Raw genomic sequence first — 11,973 nt, forward strand, 5'->3', positions numbered from 1 at the left:
ATCTCCATCATTGTAGATTCTTAAGAGTAGGTTGGATAGACCTGTCAGGAATAGTCTAGATCAGTGGTTCTCAAAGCTGGTCTGCCGCTTGTTCAGGGAAAGCCCCTGGCGGACCGGGCTGGTTTGTTTACCTGCCGCGTCCGCCGGTTTGGCTGATCATGGCTCCCACTGGCTGCGGTTCGCTGCTCCAGGCCAATGGGGGCTGCAGGAAGGGTGGCCAGCACATCCCTCGGCCTGCGCCGCTTCCTGCGGCCGCCATTGGCCTGGAGCAGCAAACCACAGCCAGTGGGAGCCGCAATCGGCCGAACCTGCGGACGCAGCAGGTAAACTGGCCCGGTCTGCAAGGGGCTTTCCCTGAACAAGCGGTGGACCAGCTTTGAGAACCACAGGTCTAGATAATATTTAGTCCTGCCACGAGTGCAGGGAATTGAACTAGATGACCTCTCAAGGTCCCTTCCAGTTCTATGATTCTATGATTATTCTTCTTCAAATCCCCCCCTTAAAAAAACTCTTCTTTGCTGCAATGCCTACAAAACACTTCACAGAGAGGCCGTGGGCAGCCGATCATGCTAACCAATATTGTCTCAGTGTTTCCTTGTGCTCCTCCATCTTTTTGTCAGCATCTATCTGTTGTGTCTTGTCTTATTCTTAGATTGCAAGGGCTGCAGGGCAAGGACCATCTTTTTTATCTCTGTACAGCATAACTAGGGTTCCTTGGCACTGTGGACACAAACAATGCTAAAGCCATCTCTTGTCTCTGTTTGCCGTGTCTCCAGGACCCTATGGGCTTGCTGCATTCTTGGCAAGAAGTGACTGGGATGAGGCAAAGGATGATCCTTTGAACTAACGTTTGCGTTTGCACCTGAATTTAAGCAAGAGGGGAGAGCTGTGCTGAGAAGAAGCGTGACAGCTACTAAAATGATTAAACTGACTGCTTTGACCTCTGTCTCCTTGGAATCTTCTTTCTTGGCTAGGTTCTATCACACTTACAATGCCGAGTAATAGAAGCAAATACTGTAGTACAGAAGCATTGCCACTGATTTCAGTGGCACTACTCCTGAAGTAAAGTGCTTCTCAAAGAGAGTAAAATCGGCAGAATCTGCCCATCTTTTTCCTGTTATGTTTGTTCTCTAATCAAACAAATGTTTTGCCTCAAAATATAATAAATCCCATTTCAATCTCATTTAGAGAGGGGTTTTCTTTTTTTTGAAACATTTTGAAAAATGTTATCGTGTTTCACACTGCTGCCCATTCAGATGAAGGCAAAAATAAATCCCATTTAAGGAAACATACTACAATACCCTTTCTTTCTTGTACCAGTTTGTAAAATGAAAGCAATCTGGTCAGTGTTAAGAGTAAATAAAAATAGAGTGATCTTAGGGCCAGATCAAAGCTGGTAATGAAATGAAATCCTTTACTGATTTTCGTTTACGAATTTGCAGCTCTGCTCTTGGGTTAAAATACTACATTTCCTTTCCTTTCCTGGGCAAGTGGAGATAAGAGGGCTGCTTCTTTCATTTCCTTTGTTATCATATGAGAATGATCTTTGCATTTGCTGAATGATTTTTAAATTGGCTTTGGTACAGTGAGGCGGGAGGAAGGAAGGTTTGTGCTGTTGTTAAGCAGTCACAGAAAGCAAGATATGAACATTTTCTGCATTTCTAATGAATCCTTGGGAAAAATATTTTTGGATAACAGTGTGATAATACCAGAAAAGTAGGGCTATTTCAAAGCTTCAGCTGAATACAATAATTCACTTTATGTACTGATAGCCGTACTCTCACATGGGCATCAAAATCAGCACTTACATGCCAAAGAAGGGTACGATTTTAGATTTACTGCACAGCAGGTAGAATTCCATACGTTTTGTGCTCTACATTTACTAAATATACTAAACTACACATTTAAAACTTTCTCAAACAAAATCACTCTTCTTGTGCGTGAAATGGATTTATGTATTGGTAGAAATCAAAGCAAATCCCTTTTGAAATATTATTGTGCCCTTTTATTAAAATAGAAAACTACATGACCATTCATGTTATCCATCCATTAAGCCTTAGTTAAATGGTATTTCCATATTAAAAATAAAAAAGATTACATTATCCTGTGTCTAATGAAGTTCTATCATTTGTCCAAGTCAGAAAAATGAAGTTTTACTGATTTTTATTTCCCTCTGTTTATCTACTGGATTTGTTCATAAGTTGTATATTATTTCTAGATTTACATAAATCCTAGTAAGAAAATATGAGTTGTGATGATGATGATTGCTCATGCACTTGTTGTACACATTCTCCACGCTACAAAGAGATATGCAAATTTGAATTGTTCCATCTTTGATGAGCTCATTATTTCAAAATTTGACTTTGATTTTTTTTTAATTTCTCAGATGTAGAAACGATTCATATTGATCAAACTTGTTCTTTTATCTTTTTGTGAATGCCGGCTAATAGCTAGGGTAGCTCATAATATTAACCCCACAGCTTCCCTACATGTTCATGTACAGTGCCAGCTATAAGAGAATATGATATTGGTATTAATCAACCTGTCTTCCATTTTGCTTTTAATGTACTTAACCTCATTGTGATTTGTTCTTATGTAACTTAGGACCCCTGGGGGAAGAGGGCATTGATGCCAGAAGGTATCAGACCTAGGACCTCTGGATCTAAAGTATGCACATTTCTACAACCTGGGCTAAAAGAGTGGGTAGGGTCTGTTATCTCAAATGCTGCAGCTAATACAAACCTGATCCAACCACTAGAGGGGTCAGGAAGCCACCCAGGGTAAGCACCAGTTATACTTGCTTTGAAACTTGTTACTTACCAGTACTGTTTACTTAGATAGAACCAGACTGTGATGCCTTTCCTCATGCTAAATAGTACGTTGCCCCATAAATAATCCCATTGAAGTAAATGGGACTCCTTGTGGAGAAAAGTGCTATCCATCCTGAGCAAGGAGATGAGAAGTCGGCCCAGAGGGTACAGACACATGACTCTGCAACACTGGAGGAAGACAGATACACTGTCCCAACTCCAACTGACATCAGTGGGTCTTGTGCCTATGTAGGCAAGGTCAGAGTTGGGCCCTTTTTCTCTAAAAAGCGGCACGTTCAGCAGTAACATTGCCACATCCTCCAGCCATGGGTGTGGTTTGGGGGGAGGGGGATCAAAGGGCCAACAGAGAAGTCAAAGGGGGAGGGAGAGCTCAGTGGTTTGAGCATTGGCCTGCTAAACCCAGGGTTGTGAGTTCAATCCTTGAGAGGGCCATTTGGAAATTGAGTTGGGGATTGATCCTGCTTTGAGCAGGGGGTTAGACTAGATGACCTCCTGAGGTCCCTTCCAACCCTGATATTCTATAAGTCTACACCTATGTCTCCAATGCAAGATAGTCCCACTTTAGAAGTGACATTTTCTAAAAAGTCCTGCACGATACCAATTACTTGGGGTGGACTGAGCATTTTTACATTCATATATTGATAATTGCAGCACTTGCTCCCCCTGACCCAGCCAATGTCTATTTTAAAGCTCGTTCTCTTAGTGTATGTGCTTGAATTGTTCCTTTCCCCCAAAGAATTAGAAGCTTAGTAGCCTGTCTGGGTCTGGCAGATGTGCAGACTCAAATTTGTCTGCTAAAGTAATTCCATGGATTTCAGATGGAGTTACAATAGCAAAGAATGAGTCATAGTCTCCAACCTTCTCCTGAAAAACAAAAAAAAAGAAAATTGGGATGGAGGGAGAGGTAAGCCTGGTTATCCCGAGAGGTATTAAATTAAGCTTTTTTGATCTGTGACAAAGTTTGTATCAGGTTTTTCTACTTGCACCTCAAACAAAATGGTCATCTATTTATTCCACAATATTAGAAGCCACATAACATTACCTTACCTTGGTTTCTTGTTTCTTCCCAAAACACGTCTGATCCCAGTGTCATCTCTGATTATCCTTTGGCCATGTCTGGGAAGAAATTGAACATAATTATATAGTTTTGGATGTACCTACTGCAAGATCAGGCTCAACGTTGGTCAACAAGAACATTAATTAAGAATATAGCGAAACCCTCTCTCTCAAGGGCCAAATCCACCAATCCTTAGTCAAAATCTCATACCTGGATTTCTCCCCCAAGGTTTTCACGCAAGTTTTCTTTTACTTTTAAAGAGCCTCGGCCAAATTCTGCTTTCACTTCTATCTGTTTAGGTGTGGAATAATTCCACTGACTTCAGCGAGGGCAGAATTTGGATCCCACTCTGTTTAGCTGACCAGTTTTTGCTGGTCTCTTGGATAGCCACTTCAGGGCCAGGTTGAAGTGATCCTGATTAAGGTTTGCACATCAGTTTGTTTTGTAATTCTCTGATCTCAATGGGGATTTTGACTCCATAAGGCCTGTAGGAGTTGGACTTAATCAAATACTTTTATTATTAATAAACATTTACATTATGGCAACCTCCAAAGGCCCCACTGGAGGGCTAGTGTCACCTCTAAAACAAATTTCCTTTCTAACCCAGAGCAAGAGGCAGTCCTGCTCTGGAGAACTTACAGTCTAAAGGACACAGCTGAATTGCTGGGGATGGAGAATAACACGTAAACAAATGAGCCTTTTTGTAAGTTGCACACGATCTTGTTAGTTACATGTTTTGTTGTCAAGTTGTTTTTAACTGGGGCAGACAACAAGCAAGGTGAACAGCAGGCATGAAAGAACTAGTAAAAGGAAGAAGGAAGGTTTGCCTTAGGGGAACGAGCACCCCTTGTGCAGCACATGATCCCTTCTCCAAAGGGTGTCCCTGCACAGCAGTTCCCAGCGGCAGCTGGGTGTGACGCAGGAGCATACTGGAGAAAGGACTGGAAGAGCCACTGTTGTGTGAGCCCTCTAGTCCCCCAACCTGCACTGAGGGCTGCGTTAGTTCAGTGACTGGGGTAATGTGGTGGACTGCACAAAGCAATTCTGCAGCAGGGGGCGTGGTTGAGGATGCTGCCCCCTTCTCACCTGCCCAGCCCAGTGACTCCTGCTGCTGGGCAATGAGGGTTTAGGGAACTTGCTGTACAGTAGCTTCCCAAGGTTGAAAACCTGACTCACGTTAGAGACAGAGAGCTCATTAAACATAGGAGCATCATGTAACAGGTAGGAGAAGAGAGAACAGTACGTCTTGTTCACAGAGCATCACTCTGAAGGTTCTGATGCTGATGATTATAAATGTTTCTTGCTTGTACTCAGGCCTTGTTCTACAGAGAGCGGGTGGGGGAAGAGGCTGTGTTAAGAAAGTGGCTGGTCTGGTAGATTCAGTGGGCCAGGCCCTTCTTCTGGTTGAGCGGTGCTCAACATGGGGCCTTGAGAGGGGCCTTTTCCTCACTTTTATGACTCTTGATCCTGGGACCAACCAGGAGCTACTGTGACCTCCATCATAAGGCAGAGCACCCACAGGGCTGCTCTAACTTACACTCAGTTGTCTCCTGGCTCCAGCGGTTGTTCCAGCAGCCAGGGATTGCGAGAGCACATTAGCACTCTGATCTCACCCTCTTCTCAGCAGCCATTCCCCTTCACCCGCTTTGCAGCCCCTCCGTGCCACTGGAGCAATGCACAGAGACTGTCCTGTGCTCAAGGAGGCGGCCCTGTATGCTCAGAGGAACACATTTTTAATGATGACTTGAATAAAATTGCTAGTCTGGTTGAAAACATGGCATCTATTAAGTGAGGAATGAAGGGATGATGCGCATCTCCCACGGGCACGTCAGCCCAGGACGTTTCCTACAGAGGCATTAGCCGGGATTTACAAACCGAGACGGGAAAGATGAGGTTTCATGAAAAACATTGCTGCTCTGCTGAGCTGTACCTGCCAGGGACGTGCTGAGGCTACTGTTAATTAAAAACACAGAGCTGAATGATAGCCATGGCTCGACTTGCCCAAGGAACAAATGGCAGTTGATCATCAAGGATCATTCGTCCCATGCCCGATGTGGATTCAATAGGGTACAACACCTGGTGATGGCCAACTGCCGCCACCATTTTTAATTGGATTTGCCTTGCTTTATTTATGTATTTGCTAACGCCTCCTGCTTTTGCATTCCCGAGCAATCCCCGCCTTTGTGTGAGTGCAGGGGGGAACCTAGGAATGCCGCCGTCGCAGGGACCTCCTGCAGCAGAGGCTACAATGACATTGTCATGGCAACCGCTCCTGCAGCTGCCAACATTTTAATGTAACTGAATGGGAAATGTCACTGCGGGGTGTTAGGGAACCTGCTTTCTATGCTTGGCACACTGACATAGCTGCTGCTGCTGCTTCTCTGGAATCCCAGCTCTGTCGGTGCATGTCTGCAAACCCCGGATGGATCGGTAAGTTAAACACCATCCCCAGCGCCGACAAATGAAAAGGAGCATTTAGAAAAAAGTCTGGAGACTCCCTGCCCCCTTAGATGGCTCCTGCCCTGGCTGAATCTTAGCCGGCTCTTGCATTTAGCTTCCTGTCCAGTTAGGTGAACTGGGATTTAACCATAGTGTGTGTGGGGGGGGCTGCCAGTGCCGCCCAGCCATGCTGCATGTCACAGGGTCTGCCACTGCCAACCTGACAAAAGGAACAAGGACATGCATCCCTACAACCCCACGTTCCCTGTCATTTCAGGATGTTAGGTCTTTGAGGTCTTCTCTCCCCTCCCCAGGGAGCAGCCAGCTCATAACTGAAGCTCCATCTATAAGCTGACTTGACTCTCCGTACAGGGGTAGCTTCTAAATTCCTGCCAGATGGCCACTCTGTCATCAGTGTCCTCCTACCCGCCTCCTTTCCCTCCTTACTGGTGCTTCTGCCTGGCTCCCCAAAAGAGGACCCACTATTGGTGGCACCCTAGATTCTGACCTTCAAGGGCCTGGGCCTAAATGCACAGTGATGCTTTGCAACAGCCGACCCTAATTTTCCCAGCTGAGAAAGAAGCCAAATATCTGACTAAAGGGTGATAAGATTGATAGGGGGTTGATATCTCACTTGCACATAAGTAACAGTTCAGAGACTTGTCGGTCTAAATTGATACAGAGGTGGCATCAGCAGAATGTGCTTTGGATCTTTGGGAGAAGAAATAATGAGAGAGAAAGGAAGAGAGGGAAAGAGCTGAGCAAATAATTTACTCCTATCGATGAACTAAGCTTCTTTGGCCTTATGGAATGTCCAGGGGCCGACAGCAATTCACTTGCATTTGTTGTGTATTCTATGTTTCTTAATTCTATAGATTAATCGTGAACAGCATTTGATACTCAGTACTCAAAATCCACGCTGTATTGGTCAGTGGTGATTGAGCAGCAAGTCACATATCTGTTCCCTGCTGGGAGAAGCATAACTCATCACTAGGGGGCAGATTTTATGAAGATCCTGAAGATCTGGGTCTCTCAAGGAGAGGGAATGGTTTAAGAAGAGGTGCAAGATTAGTCTTTCTAAAGTTATCCTTCATGAAGAAGTTCAGAATCATTTCCTTCCTGAGCCAGAGGCACCTCTCATAGAAAATCCTGCAAGATTTACTGACTGGGTTTTGTTTAGTGTCCTATTGTCAAAGTCACACAATGTAATTGCATGTGCGGTCCTAACTATGAAGGATGTGCCCAGATCTCTGTCTAGCTTGATCTTGACCTCTGTGCCAGGGCTCTGGCAAGGGGTTTTGGAAACCTCTCCCCCATGCTGTGCGAAGTAGTGTCCCATCACAGATAAAATAACCCATACTTTTCATGTGCAAGCTTAAAATTTGTTTTCCACAAGCAAGTGACTCAGTTCAATCACTTTCTCTGAAAAAGCCAGATCACACAATAGATTGTGCGTGTGGCTGAAACAGATTCTAATCAACATTCGTAGAAAATACCTGCAGGTGTTAGACCAGCTCTAGAAGTGGTGCCTGGTGATAGAGAGGACACGAAAGAGACAGAACGGTGTCACAAAGGCATAGCTAGACAACCCTTAAGAAAAACAAAAAATGATTTGCCCTGAAGACAGAGGTCCTGTCATAAAACTTACAAGGAGAAAACAGTTTACTCAGAATAGACTTTGCCTGCTACCTTTCTAAAACTTATTATTGAGAAAAGAAAACTTTCTGATCCCAATGCCACAGGGTATTTGAGCATGTGCCTAGCTAAGCGTGGGAGTGGTCCTGCTAGTCCCTGCTGAACTGGAGCTTCAGTGTCTTACCTGTCAAATGGAGGTGGAATATTTCCTCTCTCTGACACTTGGTGTGTCTTAGCTATTGGAAACTCTTTGGAGCAGGGACTGTCCCTTATGATCTCTATGTACAGTGGCCAGCACAATGGGGCCCCAATCTCATAAGTGCTACTCTATTGCTAAAATTAATGCTAGTACTGGTTAGGGTAAATTCAGATCTGCCTCCATATCTCACTTTCCTGGCCTCTGCCTATTTGTAAATATTTTTGGTTACAAGCACCAAGAACAAACAAGAGTATTGAAGGAGACAAAAAATGGCTCTCAGAGCTAATGAAACAGGAGGGTGGAGGGTTGACATTGCAGTTAAGACATGGAAAACAAGGCTGCTTGGGTTCCGTACAAAACATCTCATCAAGAGAAACAGCTGTTGGCCACTCCAGCAGCAAGAGCACCCAGCGTACAGAAGCAGAGCAAAGCAGAGAGGCAGAGCAGCAGCAAAGAAGTTAAATATATATATATAGATATTCACTACCAATGACAGCACTATCGAGATTGCAGAGGATAAAGGGTTTGCAAAAGAAAAAAGCTTCAAGGACGTTAGACAGAATAGAGCAGGAGTGAGATAAAAATGCAGACAACTGTTCCACATAATCATTTGTGCAATTGAAAAAAAAATTCCTATCATCCAAATATCTGAATTGCTGAGTAAATTCATACACAGGGCCTGAGCCAACAGTCACTGAGATTAGAGACTTTCCATGAGCATTGGATCTGGTCCATAGGGTGGCTGCTACTACCAAAGGGGGCAGAAGGGGAATCATGTTACTCACTGTAGTATTTCTTATTCCAAGTATTGGAAATACAGCATATCACTCAGTAACTAATACCATGGCAAGGTAATTGTGGGTTTTTAAGTGGTCAGCAGCATTACACACACAACCGAGATAGGAACAGACTAGAGTATTGCACGGGGCACTTTGCTTGATCAGCGATATGACTGAGCTCCAAATAAGCAGCCAGTGACCAGGCAGTTTAATATTCTCCCTCTCCTCCATCCCCTTTCGCGCAAAAAATCTGTCAACGCCCTTGGGAAATGGGGACAGGCTAAACGACTGGTCCAAATCAATCTATATTACATTATCTCAACAGAAAGTCTTGAAGGAACTACAGAACATTTTCATTAATCTTGCGTGCCCCTGCTGCATGTCATTCTAAATTGCATCAACAGCAAGATGGAGAAAGCGGTTATCGTCGGCAGACAGGCGGGAGAACAGAAAAGGGAGGAATCTGAGCTGGGTTTCCGTCTAGGTTCATTTAAAGGGAAAGGTGTGAGGCAGTAGGGCAGATTGACCTGGGAATGTCATTTAGTTTTACTGGGGCTGTCTGCATGGGGGATGGGAGAGCAGGGGATGACTTTAGGTGAGGGACGGTACCTGAGCCAGGAGGGGGTGGGGCGAGTCGACACCTTTGCCCTGGGAAACTGGACAAAGGGAGAGGAGGAGAGTAGGAGGGGGGAAAGAGCCTGCTGGAGGGGTTTTTTGTTTCAGTTTTGGGCTGGCTGGGAAAAGGCAGGGAACCCCAAGTCTGGGGTCTAAGATCCTTCCCCCCCAGAAGGACCGGGCTGAGAGGTCCTGGTTGTACCTACAAGCCCTGCTTGGGAGTGTGTTCCTGTCATCTAATAAACATTCTGTTTTACTGGCTGGCTGAGAGTCACGGTGAATCGCAGGAAGTGGTGGGTGCAGGGCCCTGACTCCCCCACACTCCGTGACAAAAGGCAAGGGAACTTATTCAGCCACTCAGCACTTTCTTTCAGCATCCAAGTAGTGAGAAGGTTTGGCGTCATCTCAGCTAAAGCCAGAAGTTATGCAGAAGGGAAGTGTGAAGCCTATGGGTGTGGAGGGAAATGTCTCACGTAATTCTCCAGAAGCATCCTTTAGCCAGCCCAAGACCTGCATTACAATACTTTGCACTGCAGAGATCTCTCTCCACCTGAAGGATCCCAAAGGCCTTTACAAATATTGGACCTGATCCAGTCATCTTACTTGAGGCCTGGTCCAAAAACCATCTAAGTCAATGGAAAGACCCTCATCACTACAATAGGCTTTGGGTCGGGCCCTAACAAAAGCCAATATCCCACTGAGTTATCAAAGTCAGTGAGGCTCTTCATGAGAGTAAGGTGGGCAGAACTGGCCCATTAACCCTCACAATGCACTTGTGTCATGAGCATTGTCTTAGGTAGGTCTACGCTGGAGCTGTGTAATGTGTAATTCCAGCTCAAGTAGACATATACTAGCTGCCCTTGTACTTACCTAGCATCTCAGATGGGATCATATCAGGGCAGCTAGTCCCCCCCACTGCTTATGCTACCATGGGTACGCTCTTTTTAGCACTCTAGATCTATCAGAGCGGTCACAAGCATGTCTCCTGGAGCTGGAACTTACCCCTTCCAACTCATGTGTGAACATACCAATAGCCTGGAGACACTCTGAAGGTAGATGTGTTTGAATGTTTTCAGTCGGAAAGATTCTGGTTGCCCTCACTTGGGGCTGTGAAGACCAGCAAGGAGAGGGTGAATATAAGAGGAAATAATTCTGAAGGATTATCTCATAAAACATCAAAGTTCTGTGTGATGCCATCAGCTCAAATCAAATGTCAATACCAGTATTTGTTTAAAGTTTCTAGTATGGAATGACAGAGGTAGGGATTAGTACAGAATATAAATTTCTACATTGAATCATTTCTGATTTAGGAATGGACAAAAAAATGTTAGAAAAACATCTCACATTCAAAATCTTGAAACGCCAACATTAGTTGTCAGACTAACTTTATACTGACTGGGTAGGCACAACAAAAGAACAGTCAGCTAACGCAGAGTTCACATGAGAAATTTTACATGGAAAGAGCTCTGTTGAGAAAACGAGGGAATCAAGAACAAGCTTGTAAAGCAAAGTGTCTTACAATCATTGGCTTCAACTCTTCATCCCTTGTAGTCCTCTGAAGTCACATGAGGAAAGGTTGCAGGACAGGCCCTTTACATACCAAATCACTATTGGGACTTTGTATTATAAGAGCTGAGCAAATAGTTCACAACAAATTTATTCATTGACGTTGCCTCTTTCTGCTCATGGAACAATTGCAAGGAGAGCTTAACCTCCTCGCATTTGTTTGTGATTTGAAATTATTTGACAATTTCTTTGGCATTTTTCTCCCTTTTTAATCTGTATCTACTGTGGGCAGTTTTGTGAATATACAATATTTGTTATTGGCACTGTGTAGGTTAGTTATAATTGGCCAGGTAAGTTTCATGCTATTCTTTACATTCCCTGGTTAAGTGTGCAAACATTTTCAGTGTGAATACTTGCTTGTACAAATAATAACTTTGGTTTCTGTGGACATACTCACCTACAACTTGATATTCGCTTTCTGTAAACCTTTGTGGCAGTAAAACTCAATTGCAGAAATGTTCAGAAAGGTCCAGATTCTACTGAAGTCAATGGATATGAGTATAGCCCTAACTAATCTACTGGAAAATTCACACAAATATTGACAGAAAGTGGTTTTTGCATTATGCCTCCAGTTCTAACCGTTAGAATTTTAACATATTCTATTAATGAACTCTCGAAAGTAATAAATAACTAATAATTAAAGTAGAGTGTATTCTTCAAAGCTAAAAATTAGATCTAAATTACAAGTAAAAAGCTAATGAATTTAAAAAAAATTGTTCATCCTTGTTCTTGAAATTATTACTATTGAATCAAGGTCTAGAAAATCATTTGCACTAAGGCACCATGAGTAAAGGCTGCTAAAGACAAAATACAGATTCCCCGATAGAGTCTCTAGGCCTGTATGATGTGAAA

This window comes from Mauremys reevesii, linkage group 9 (assembly GCF_016161935.1).
Source record: "Mauremys reevesii isolate NIE-2019 linkage group 9, ASM1616193v1, whole genome shotgun sequence".
Taxonomy (NCBI): Eukaryota; Metazoa; Chordata; order Testudines; family Geoemydidae; genus Mauremys; species Mauremys reevesii.